Source organism: Balaenoptera borealis, assembly GCF_965194805.1.
Source record: "Balaenoptera borealis genome assembly, chromosome: 11".
Taxonomy (NCBI): Eukaryota; Metazoa; Chordata; class Mammalia; order Artiodactyla; family Balaenopteridae; genus Balaenoptera; species Balaenoptera borealis.
Window position 1 is genome coordinate 103,052,099 of NC_138868.1, and position 13,370 is coordinate 103,065,468.

A 13,370-nucleotide genomic window follows, 5' to 3' on the forward strand; every position below is an offset into this window, starting at 1 on the left:
TTGTTTGTTTTTTTGATATTGAGCTGCATGATCTGCTTGTAAATTTTGGAGATTAATCCTTTGTCAGTTGCTTCATTTGCAAATATTTTCTCCCATTCTGAGGGTTGTCTTTTCGTCTTGCTTATGGTTTCCTTTGCTATGCAAAAGCTTTTAAGTTTCATTAAGACTTATTTGTTTATTTGTGTTTTTATTTCCATTTCTCTAGGAGGTGGGTCAAAAAGGATGTTGCTGTGATTTATGTCATACAGTGTTCTGCCTATGTTTTCCTCTAAGAGTTTGATAGTGTCTGGCCTTACATTTAGCTCTTTAATCCATTTTGAGTTTATTTTTGTGTATGGTGTTAGGGAGTGTTCTAATTTCATACTTTTACATGTACCTGTCCAGTTTTCCCAGCACCACTTATTGAAGAGGCTGTCTTTTCTCCACTGTATATGCTTGCCTCCTTTATCAAAGATAAGGTGACCATATGTGCGTGGGTTTATCTCTGGGCTTTCTATCTTGTTCCATTGATCTGTATTTCTGTTTTTGTGCCAGTTCCATACTGTCTTGATTACTGTAGCTTTGTAGTATAGTCTGAAGTCAGGGAGCCTGATTCCTCCAGCTCCGTTTTTCATTCTCAAGATTGCTTTGGCTATTCGGTGTCACTGTTTTGGGGAAATGGACATGCTAACAACATCAAATCTTCCAGTACTAATTTCTCCTTTTTTCTGTTAATGTTGTAAATTATATTGAATCTACAAACATGGTGTATCTCTCATTATTTATATCCTCTTTTATTTCTCAGAGCAAGGTTTTGAAGTTTTCAGTTTAGAAGTTTGCACATCAGTCATTAAATTTATTTCTAATGATTTTAGTTTGATGCTATTTAAATGGAATTTTTATTAATTTCGTTTTCCAAATTTTTGTTGCTAGCATTTAGAAATGCAGTTGGTTTATGTTTAATGACCTTATATCGTGAGACCTTGCTATATCTGTTTATTAGTTCTAGTATTTTTGTTTTGTGGTTTTTCTATATTAATGATCATATTTTCTATGAATAATGCTAATTTATCTTTGTTTTCAGTTTGCTGGCATCTTATTTCATTTTTGTTTCTTATTTCAATAGCTAGGCTCTTTACCACATACAGAGAAAAGAGGACAATCTTAGGTTATTCCCAATCTTACAGGGAAAGCATTCAGTCTTTACCATTAATTACAATGTTAGATGTATCAATAGAATTTTTATAAATGCCCTTTGCTACATTGAGAAAATCTCTTTTATTCCTATTTTTCTGAGATTTTTATGATAAATGGATGTTTAATTTTACCATATGCTCTTTCAGTGTCTACTTATCTGATCATACTATTTGCTCCTTTATTCTGTTAATGTTGTAAATTATATTGAATGATTTTCAGAGGTGTAACCAATCTTGATTTCCTGTGATGAACTGCACTTAATCATAAAGCATTATCCTTTTTATAGAACACTATATTAGATTAGTAATATTTTATAAATAATTTTTGCACTTACGTTTACAGGGGACATTTTTTCTTTTAATTCTTTGGCCTCATAAAATGTGTTTGGAAAATGTTTTTTCTTTATCTGTTTTCTGAAAGAATTTGCATAAAATTGATATTATTTCTTCCTTATATGTTTGATAGAATTAACCAGTGAAGCCATTAGGGTGAAGATGTGAGCACATGTGTGTGTGAAGGATGACCTACTTATTCAATTTATTTAATAGATAAAGGATACTTCATGTAATCTATTTTGACCTAGTAATTCTTTACACTCTTCCAGCTTTTCAATCTTATAAGAAAAAAAATCTATATTTTATATGACAGCATAGTTATTTCCAACAAGATGGTTGGCTTGAATAAACTAGTCCACCATATTTCCAGTAATAGTCCTAGTAATCTTTTGAATATTTACTTTCTCTGAAATAACACAAATCTAAATGACAGGACTTCCTTGGTGGCACAGTGGTTAAGCATCCACCTGCCAATGCAGGGGACATGGGTTTGAGCCCTGGTCTGGGAAGATCCCACATGCCACAGACCAACTAAGCCCATGTGCCACAACTACTGAGACTGCGCTCTAGAGCCCGCGAGCCACAACTACTGAGCCCATGTGCCACAGCTACTGAAGCCTGTGCACCTAGAGCCCGTGCTACACAACAAGAGAAGCCACCGCAATGAGAAGCATGTGCACCGCAACGAAGAGTAACCCCCGCTCGCCACAACTAGAGAAAGCCTGTGTGCAGCAATGAAGACCCAGCACAGCCAAAAATAAATTTAAAAATAAATTAAAAAAAAAATCTAAATGATGAACAATGGTGTTTTTAACAAACTAGAACTAAAAAAAATGTTTCTGAGTTCACTGATAAGTGAACCATATTGAAGTCAAAACAACTGTTTGAAATATACAGACATTTTAACTTTTATTGGAGTATAGTTGATTAACAGCCAAGTGATTCAGTTACACATATACATATATTTATTCTTTTTCAGATTCTTTTCCCATATAGGTTATTATATTGACTAGAGTTCCCTGTTCTATACAATAGGTCCTTGTTGGGTTATCTATTTTTATTTATTTATTTTTTTAAATAGACTAGTGAATTACATTGATTTTCGTACTTTTTAAAAAAATTTATTTATTCATTTTATTTTTGGCTGTGTTGGGTCTTCATTGGTATGCACGGGCTTTCTCTAGTTGCGGTGAGTGGGGGCTACTCTTTGTTGCGGTGTGCGGGCTTCTCATTGTGTTGGCTTCTCTTGTTGCGGAGCATGGGCTCTAGGCGCGCGGGCTTCAGTAGTTGTGGCACGTGGGCTCAGTAGTTGTGGCTCGCGGGCTCTAGAGCACAGGCTCAGTAGTTGTGGCGCACGGGCTTAGTTGGTCTGTGGCATGTGGGATCTTCCCAGACCAGGGCTCGAACCCGTGTCCCCTGCATTGGCAGGTGGATTCTTAACCACTGTGCCACCAGGGAAGCCCTCTATTTTATATATAGTAGTTGTGTGTATATTAATCCCAAACTCCTAATTTATTGCCACCCCCCCCCACGTTTCCCCTTTGGTAATCATAAGTTTGTTTTCCAAATCTGTGAGTTTGTTTCTGTTTTGTAAATAAGTTCATTTATAACATTTTAAAAATTAGATTCCACATATGAGTGATATCATATGATATTTGTCTTTCTCTGTCTGACTTACTTCACTTAGTATGATAATCTTTAGGTTCATCCATGTTGCTGCAGATGGCATGTTCATGCATGGCTGAGTAATATTCCATTGTATATATGTACCACATCTTCTTTATCCATTCCTCTGTCAGTGGACATTTAGGTTGCTTCCATGTCTTGGCTATTGTAAATAGTGTTGCAGTGAACATTGGGGTGCATGTATTTTTTCGAATTATGGTTTTCTCTGGATATATGCCCCAGGTGTTATTTTTGAGAAGACTTTCAGGAAGCCAGAAAAAATGACAGCTGCCTAGATCTGCACCTCCCAATATTTCTGGTAAAAGCAATACAGAAGAATAAGATGAACAAATAAAAATCCATAAAAACAATATCCACAGCATAATCCAAAGACAAAAAATGCCCGAACTTCAAAATAACTATAAATTAAGAAAGAAAAACTCCAAATCCCAGGAAGCAATCTCTCTCACTCCTGCTCTAGAGACCTCAAGCTTTTGCAATGAGCAAGAGCAGGTGGAAAAAACTTAGGTAAGAGAGAAGAGTTGTGATTGTGATGTATCTAATTTGATCCAAAACCACAGTCAGAAAGAGTTAAGTTCACACTAAATGTGAAAAAGAAGAATCTGTCTCGAGAGATGAGAGTGAAGATGTACAGGAAGGGAAGGGAAAGGATATGCAATTTGAAGTGTCACCTCTTGGTACCTAGAGAGAGGAAAAAAAATTATAATTATAAAAGTACTATGTGTGGAGTAAAGAAATAAAGACACTAATAACAGAGAGGTCAAATACAGAATAAAATTTGTGTTGTAACGGTTTTAAAAATAAAATCTTAAAGACTAGAACAAGGAAAAGAAGAAAAATAGGCAAAATCAAGCAAGGAGTGAGATTCTTCACTGGGTTGGTCTCTTTCCAGTCCCTTCCTGAGAATGATATTCTCTTGAAATCTCACCCAGAGTTAAGCAATTGAGGGTGAGATCATTTTCTTGGCATCAGTCATGTTTGAAAGATGCATCTCTTTTAACAGAATACTGAAATTAAAAGTATAGGCATTGAGCAGTATATATTGAGTCTTTTCCTTTCTCTTTATTTCTTCTCCTCATTTTGGACTATAACAGCTCAAAATACCTGTTGGGTAGTCTTGGGTGAAGGGTGATAATGTTGATGCCTGCCACATGTTGACACTGGAAGTTACAAAAGTAGGTACCTAGATAAGAGCTACTCAATTTCATGTGATCTGAGTATATGGAAAACGGCGGTGGAGCCCCACAGAACAAGCTAGTCCTATATGGTCTCATGGTAAGCCATTTTCCCCTTGAGTTATACCCCAACTCTTAGTAAGGTCCATTTTGAAATTTCAGCTAAAATAAGATCAAACAAAGGAGTGATCTTTTCATTGCATGAGTCAGAGTAATAAAGGTGGAGATACATATTCATGAGGAACAGAGTAGAGTCTTCTGTTCTACACGAGGAGAAAGTCTGTCTGAGAAAAAAGCCAGGTAGAACCAAGCATATTCAAGTAATTGAAAGAAAGAGACACAACCCTCTGGATTCCTTGGATCCATTCAAACCTGAAGCAAAATGCATCCCTGGACTTGCCAGTTAAGTGAACTTTTTTGTTTGTCTCAGTATCATTTCACTTACATGACAAGTAATTATTTATTATAATGAAAAGGTTTTTAATTAATACATGTCACTACTGTACCTTGTACAAATTTCTATGATAGTAATTACTCCATTTTTTCTGTATAGCATTGTAAGAGAAATTAATTTTATAGTAAGAAAGATCTATGTTTAAATCCTGGCTCTGCCATTAGTTGTTATGACTTTGGCAAATTTTTTTTTAACGTCAGCTTTGGTTTCTTCATATGTAAAACAGAAATACTTTTCTCAGATAGTTCTGAAGATTATAAAGGATAAGTTAATGAAAGAGTTTAGTATTGTAGCTAGAGCCAGATATCTATAAATTGTGCAGTTCTCACTTTCTTTTGTTGCTTCTCTAATTAGAATGAGAGAACCAAGGGGCGGGATCTGCATTTTATTCCTTTTTGTATTCAGAGTACCTTGCAGCTTAAATCCACCAAGACCATTATTTACTCTAGAGAAAACAGGGTTGTGAAGGAAAAGTAATCAGCGTATTTTACTCCTTAGATGTGCAAAGCATTTACATCCTCATAATCATGTAAACAGTGAATATTAATGGAACTTTAAAAATTAACTGTACTGGGAAGATGAAGACATTAGGAAGTATATTTGTGGCGGTAGAAGGTGAAAATTGGCTAGATTTAGTTTCCCAGACTTAAAGTCAATTGACAAGACATAATAGTGAAAAATCAGGAAACAACTGCATGTTATTTAGAAATATAAAGACCAAAACAAAAAAAGAAAAAATAGAAAGAAAGACCTGTTAATAGCATCAATAAAAATAAATAAGATTGACTTCTTGCCCTCTAGGAGTTTACAGTTTAAATGAAGGTAACCCATGTAAACTCATTGTATATGAATGGGAGAAGATAAATGCAGAAGATGCTTCAGCAGCACACAGAGAAGGCACTTTAGGTTCCGGGAGTAGAGACAGGAGAAGAGGTCAGAATAGATGTTCTATCAGAAATGATGACAGAACAAGTCTCGGAGAATGAGTAAGAGGTATCCAAGTGAGAATAAGGGAGAAGGCATTTCAGGCAGATGAAATGATATGAAGCCAAGAAATCATCGAAATGCATGAGAAGTACTACTAGAGAGTAAAATTCAAGAAGTAGACACATGGGATAAAAGGCTGTGGACACCAAATTTGGGGAGCAGACCCCAGAAGGCTCTTTCTGAGGGATTTGCACCTGTGTTGAGAGAGAAGCTGAGAGAAGCTAAACAAGGGAATACAGCATTTTCACAAGTAATTCCATATAAAGTGTGTGAAGAATAGATTTCCAGAGAAGATAGATGTGGCAGGCAAAATTCTGAAACGTGACCCGCCCCCCGATGTCTTTTCCTCTTGTATAATCCCCTCTTATTTGAATGTGGAAGGAACCATATATATAATGATATATCACTTTAGGGATTATGCATGTTTTATGGTACAGTTGACCTTAAATTAGGGACGTTATCAGGGCAGGCCTAATGTAATCACATGAGCATATTAAAACCAGAGAGTTTTTCTCAAGCTAGTGGCAGAAGGGGAAGTCGGAGAGATTCAAAGCACAGCAAGGATTCTCCATTTACTGCCAGGTTGAAGACAAGAGGGCCACATGATGAGGAATGCAGGCAACCTCTAGAAGCTGAGAGTGACCCCCAGCTGACAGCCAGCAAGGGAATGGAGCTCTCAGTTCTACAACTACAGGAACTGAGTTCTTCCAACAACCTGAATGAGTTTGGAAACAGATTCTTCCCCCAGAGCCTCCAGAAGGGAATGCAGCCCTGCCCACACCCTGATTTCGGCCTGGGCAGAGAATCCAGCCATGTCATTCCACACCAGACTTCTAATTTACAGAACTATGACTAGTAAGTGGGTGTTCTTTTAAGCCACTAAGTTTATGATAATTTATTACACATCAATAAATTCTTAATGTGAACTGATAGTTGGAGAAGAACACTGAGTCCCAAATGTACCAGTATCAACTTACTAACAAAAGATGTAAACACAGCCTCAGTAATTTCTTCCCTAAGGAGCCTGATCAAACTTTGATCCTAAATGAGCCTCATTTTCCAAGCTTCCAAACAAGTTGCTGAGATCCACAGAGAATACGATGCATTCACACTATTAGCCCGCTGATGGTTTGGAGACATAAAGCTGATGCATTTGCCTTGCCCTGAAGACATATGCGAATCTACAGACAGAAGGGATGTTGCCTCCTCCTTTGTCAAAACCTCTGTCTCCTTCGGGCCAGTGAAGGGAAAAGAGCACATAAGGCCTGGTAGTAGTGAAGTCTCCAGGTTGAAGGAAGTTGGGCGGCGAGTCTTCTCTGTTCTGATGTTTTCATTCCCACCGCTACAGCAGTGGAGAGATGTGGGAGGCCACCTGCCCTTCTTAAACAATCCATTGTGATTTTGAGGTAAGATTGGATAAAGGGAATGGGTGGGAGGAATGCAGGATCGTAGGGGACACTCTCAGTACTTTTGCTAAGCCTGGTGCTGAGTTTCTGAAAGGTAGGAGAAAGAGAATAGGTTGAACAGTGGGCACAGTGGGGATCACAGTGACCTCACTGTCCCAAGCTTCAGGAATTTCCATAGGAAGGAGTCCCAGGTACCACTCTGGACTCCTTTCCTCTCTTGCTCTATGGCCTTGGCCAGCTACTCATCTCTTCAAGATATTGTTTCCTTATCTCTCAAATGTGAACATCACTTTGGACCCCTGCTGAAAGACTTTATCCTGGATCATGTCAGCGCAAGGGAGGTGAGGAGTTGCAGCTGAGATTTGAAAACATGGAAGGAAAGGACAGATGAGAGAAGAAAGTTGAAAGATACGGAGTCGTCACTCTGGCTCTTCTAGAGTGCTGTCCCAACAGTCACACTTGAGCCCCCATGGAACAAGTCCTCGGTCTAGAAAGAAAGGATTTCAGTCTCTTCTTGATGTGACATTGTTTTCTCATTTCCTCACAGATCACACCCCTGCCAATAATGTCTGTGGAAAATGACTCAGTTCATCCTGATAGGACTTACAGACCAAAGTCAACTCCAGATACCCCTCTTCTTCCTCTTCTTATTGAACTATATGGTCACTGTGGTAGGGAATTAGAGCTTAATTAATCAGATATGCCTGAACTTTCATCTTCACACTCCCATGTATTTTTTGGTCTTCAACCTATCCTTCATAGATCTCTGCCACTCCTTGGTCATTACGCCTAAACTGCTGATGAGCTTTGTGTCAGAGAACATCATCTCCTTTGCAGGATGCATGACTCTGCTGGGTTTTTCTTTTCTGTTTCTTTGTCCATTCTGAATGCTATGTGTTGACAGCCATGGCCTATGATCGCTATGTGTCCATCTGTAAGCCCCTTTTGTACACAGTCACCATGTCCCCTCAGGTCTCTTCTTTGCTGATGTTTGGTTCATATGTAATGGCGTTTGCCGGTGCCATGGCCCACACAGGGCACATGGTCAGATTATCCTTTTGTGATTCCAGCATCATCAACCATTACATGTGTGACATCTTCCCCCTCCTCCAGCTGTCCTGCAGCAGCACTGATGCCAGTGAGCCAGTGGATTCCATTATTGTGAGCACAGTTGTAATAATATGTAGTTCATTATTTTTGTTTCTTATGCTTTGATCCTCTCCAATATCCTCCACATCTCATCAGCTCAGGGTTGGTCCAAAGCCCTCAGTACTTGTGACTCCCACATAATAACTGTTTGCCCTCTTCTATGGTTCTGGGTTGTTCACACATCTCAAGACCTTTTCTGATGGTTCTGTGGGCCAGGGGAAGTTCTTCTCAGTATTTCATACCAAAATAGTCCCCATGTTAAACCCCCTCATCTATAGTCTAAGGAACAAGGATGTCAGACTTGCTCTGAAGAAAACCCTAAAGAGAGTTGCGAACTAAGCAGAACCAATATTGCTGGGTTGTTGGGTGTGTGTGTGTGTGTGTGTGTGTGTATGTGTGAATGTGTTTTCCCATAATTTTCTTCAGAACAAGGTTTTTGCCTTAGATCCTTTTTTCTGTCTAATCATGCCATTTAAACATGCAAATATTGAGTCTCATGATTGTTCTCAGTTCCATGCTTACTCAGTGAATGAGCTTTATTCTTAACAGTGGGCTCCAGAGACTCAGCTTGATTCCTACTCCCTTTCACACCACCTCCCACTTTGCCTCTTTCCGTGTACTTTTCATACATCAGCATGAATGTGGTCTGATGTGGCCACCCCTCTTTGTTTTCCCTAAAAACAATGTTAATGTAGCCCTTTCGGTTGTTTAACCATTTGAGGAGCTCCTTCTGTGTAAGTTATACATCTTCTAGAATTTCAGTGCTCTTTTAGTCATGGTTTCTATAGTACTGCATTTCCAAACTCAGCAAAGCTTCAATAGTATCTATGAGATATTTATGCTTAGTTAACAGGGATCACAAGTATTAGCTTATAAGTATGGAATGTGTTAATACCAATTAGGAACTGAGAGAAATGAACCTAGTTACTTTAAATCAATTTAGTCTGACTTGTTGTAATAGCATCAGGGGTATGATATATATGTATATATACATGTATCAGACTGTCATAATTTTGTTTACATCTCTGCCTAATCAAATAGAATTTGACCACCTAGTGTTTACTCCTTTCTCCTACATGGTTAGACTAGAATCTGGTAAAATAAATATTCATGAAATTAATAGTTTGAACTTGTTTGATACAGATTTTTTCTCTAAAGCAAACTAAAAGTTTTTGTTAGTAAAAACTTCCTTTTTTTCAGAAAATGAGTTTTCTTAGAATTCGTGGCCATAAATCTTCAAAACGGTAAGGAGTCTGGTTTGATGCAATAGAAGGAAATGCCGTTCTTTTTTCAGTTTGAAGTACAACCTTCTGCATTTCCGATAAGGCAGGTCTAGTGGTGATGGAATCCCTCAGCTTTTGGGTTTTCCTGGGTCTATTATAACATAGGTATCTTTCAAATTGACTGTTTCAGGTAACCAGCACTCCTGTTTGCAAAATAACATGTTCCTCCTGAAGAATTTGGATCCCTTTTGGAAAAAAGAAGAACTGTTTGGTTTGGTTACAAAATAAATTAGGAAAAGCATGCAATTTTACCTTCAGAAACTAAGATAAAATAGGGATGTGTTGTACTACTTGTTATATACATGAAATTTAAAACCTGTCTCCAAAATGTAACCTATGCATGTGTTAGTAGAAGATAATAAAACCAAGTAAATAAATTAGGTGTGCCTGCAAAGCGGCTGTGGCATTTTTAGAACCCCAAAATGCATCATGGTAGGTAAAATTTTGTTTCTAACGGAGGCAGCAGAAATATAACAGACATATCCGTGCTCTTGTGCACAGTCCTCATGCTTGCCTTGAACCGTGGTTAAAATGGATTGCATTTCAGTTTCCTCAGTAGGATTGACAGTTGCCTTGCCCTAAATTTTAGGCTACTAGAATGCTAGGTATCAGATACCACACTGAGAAAACTACCCATCATGATTGGTATGTTACCTTCAAGTCTTTTCTCTTTACATATGCAGATATATTTAGGGGGAAATTAGAGTGATATTACACATAAATTTATGCATTCTTTTTCCCAGTTTTACTGAGATAAAACTGACAAATAAAAATTGTATGTATTTAAGGTATAAAACATGATTTTATATATATATATATATATATACACACACACACACACACACACACATTGCGAAATGATTACCACAATGAAGCTGGTTAACCCATCCATCAGCTCACATAGTTACCACTTTTTGTGTGTGGTGAATACACTTAAGATCTACTCCCTTAGTAAATTTAAAGTATAAATCCCCAGAACTTATTCCTATCATAATTGAAAGCTTTTACCCTTTGACCAACATCTTGCCATTCCCTGCACTCCTTAGCCCCTGGCCACCACCATTCTACTCTCTGCTTCTATGAGTTTGACTTTTTTTAGATTCCACATATAAGTGAGATCATGCAGTATTTATCTTTCTGTGTCTGGCTTATTTCACTTAGCACCGTGTTCTCAGGGTCCATCCATGTTGTTGCAAATGGCAGGATTTCCTTCTTTCATGGATGAATAATATTCCAACGTGTGTGTGCGTGTGTGTGTTTGTATCACATATTCTTTATCCATTCATCCATTGATGGACATTTTGGTTGTTTCCATATCTTGGCTGTTGTAAATAATGTTGCAATGAATATAGAATTACAGATATTTCTTCAAAATCTTGATTTCATTTCCTTTGGATATATACCCAGAAGTGGAATTGCTGGATCATATGGCAGTTCTACTTTTAATTTTTTGAGGAGCCGCCATACTGTTTTCCACAGTGGCTGAACCAATTTACATTCCCAGTAGCAGTATACAAGGATTCCCTTTTCTCTGCATCCTCACTAACACTTGCTATTGCTTGTGTTTTTGGTAAAAGCCATCTTAACAGGTATGAGGTGATATCTCATTGTGGTTTTGATTTTCGTTTCCCTGATAATTAGTGATGTTGAGCACTTTTTCGTATACCTGTTGACCATTTGTATGTCTTCTTTGGAAAAATATCTATTCAGTTCTTTTGTCCATTTTTTAATCAGGTTTTTTTGTTTGCTTGTTTTATTTTTTTGCTATGGAGTTGTATGAGTCCCTTGTATATTTAAGCCCTTATCAGATATATGGTTTGCAAATATTTTTTCCCATTCTATAGGATGCCTTTTCATTATATGGATTATGTCCTTTGCTCCTGCTCTGTTTTTTGATCCCTTTCTGTCATGAGCATTTTCCTGTGTCAGTAAAGATTTCCTTCTATGAAAGCACTGTTCCTGATACCATACTCTCTCATGCCTTTTAGACTTCTTACGGATATTTCTTCTTAGGATGGTATTTCCTCTGGAAAGTTTACTTTTACTGCGTTCTTTTACCACGACCACCATCTCTGTCTAGATTTTTCTCCTTTCCTATATGTATATATAGAATTAATAACTCATTATATAAGGGAAATACGGCTTCTTAGTATTGGGGTCCTTTTTAATTATTTAGTTTTTGAGTCCATAATGCATTCACATGGTTCAAAATTCAAAAGCTACAGAAAGGGTATACAATGAAAAGTCTCCCTTACACTCCCCGTCCCCTCAGTTACCCGGTTGTTCTCCCAGGAGGCGGCCAGTCCTATCAGTTACCGTCAGTGCTGTCAGTGACATTTTATTCACATATAATAAAGTTCATATATATTAGCCCACTGATTTTACAGAAATGGTAGCATTCTGTGTGCACACTGGTTTAACCTGCTTTTTATCTTATATATACCATTTCTTGAGACACAGCTAGAGAACGAGTAAGACTTAGGATCCAGGAAAGAGTAAATTCAGAAGACTAGTGAAGTCCCAGGATGACAGCTGTGCAGCTAGCCTAAAAGCAACTAGTCCAGACTGGAACAGTGGTTTAGGAGGGTTTTTTCCACTTAACAATACATTTTGGAGATCATATCATATATATATATATAAAGATAGTCATATATGATATATGTGTTATATATATAAAGATAGTCTTAGTTTTTAGTGCACCTACATAAAATTTTTGTACAAATGTCCAAAAAAGTATTTGATCAGTCTCTTTTTGATGGATAACTAGGTTAATCCCAGTTTTTTGTTATTATGAAAAAAGGTTAAAATTAGTAAACCAGTACATAAATCGTTAGGCATGTGTATAAGTTTTTAAGAGTGCATTTATTAAGCCTAAGGATATGTATATATGTAAGTTTGATGAATATTGTCCAGTTGCCCTAATAGAACCTGTTTCTTTGGTTCATGTAAGTTTAAATTACCTCTCAGTCCAAATCCATCCTTCTGTACTTTTATTCATGATACTGGGGCTAAGCCTCTGGAGCTTATATTTCTACTTTGCCAGCTGGCTTACTATTCGGTTCTACCAGTATTCAATGCTGCTGCCAGAAATAAAAAGCATCTTAAAAATATGAAAACAAATTGAAACAGGTTACAGGAAGATGACCTGAATTGTTTTGGCATCAATTTAATCACATGCAAGGAAAAAACAGCAAGTGCTCCACTCCCAAATGTCATATTGGATATTATGTAAATAAACAACTAACCAGAGTTGAAAATATAAGTTCACTCTTTCAGAAGATATGAAAAAAACAAATGTGTGGGCATGTATCTTGGAGGATAATCTTCCATTCAGTGTCATGTTGATGAGATTGAGTGCCCAACTTCCCCCTGGAGAATCCATGTAGGAGAGAAACACCTCCCCCATGTCCCTAGGCTCACAGAAAAGAGGCACATTGACCTAGACGCAGCCAATTGCATGCTTCCACCGGAGAAATTAATCTGATGGGAATGATGTGAACACAGTGAGACAGTTGGGAACCATTTTGGTGGCTGCAGCATGTCCAGGGGCCGTGCCAGTTGTATGGAGCAGGGGTGTGACGTTGTAGCAAGACTGTTCCTGCTGAAATACGCCCTGCTCTAGGCCTCTGGGTTGCGTCGGTTCTGCCTTTTCTCCAAGTATAGCTTTACAGGCTCACACCAAGTGCCTGCATCCCCAGTATTCTTTCTGTAAATTACTA

The 13,370-nt window shown here is 37.7% G+C and overlaps 1 protein-coding gene and 2 pseudogenes across 3 annotated transcripts in view; 1 reads left to right on the plus strand and 2 right to left on the minus strand.

Annotated features, from left to right (window-relative positions):
- The window catches only part of TMEM225 (transmembrane protein 225), a 193,825-nt gene that overhangs the window by 93,478 nt on the left and 86,977 nt on the right, over positions 1–13,370 (minus strand). The gene's annotated exons all lie outside the window — the stretch shown is intronic.
- LOC309604861 (olfactory receptor 8B8-like) overlaps positions 1–13,370 on the minus strand; it is a 153,634-nt pseudogene that overhangs the window by 46,010 nt on the left and 94,254 nt on the right. The window lies entirely within an intron of this gene.
- Positions 3,663–9,923, plus strand: LOC309604855 (olfactory receptor 8C8-like; annotated as a pseudogene). The gene has a single exon. The product of its transcript is annotated as an olfactory receptor 8C8-like (transcript).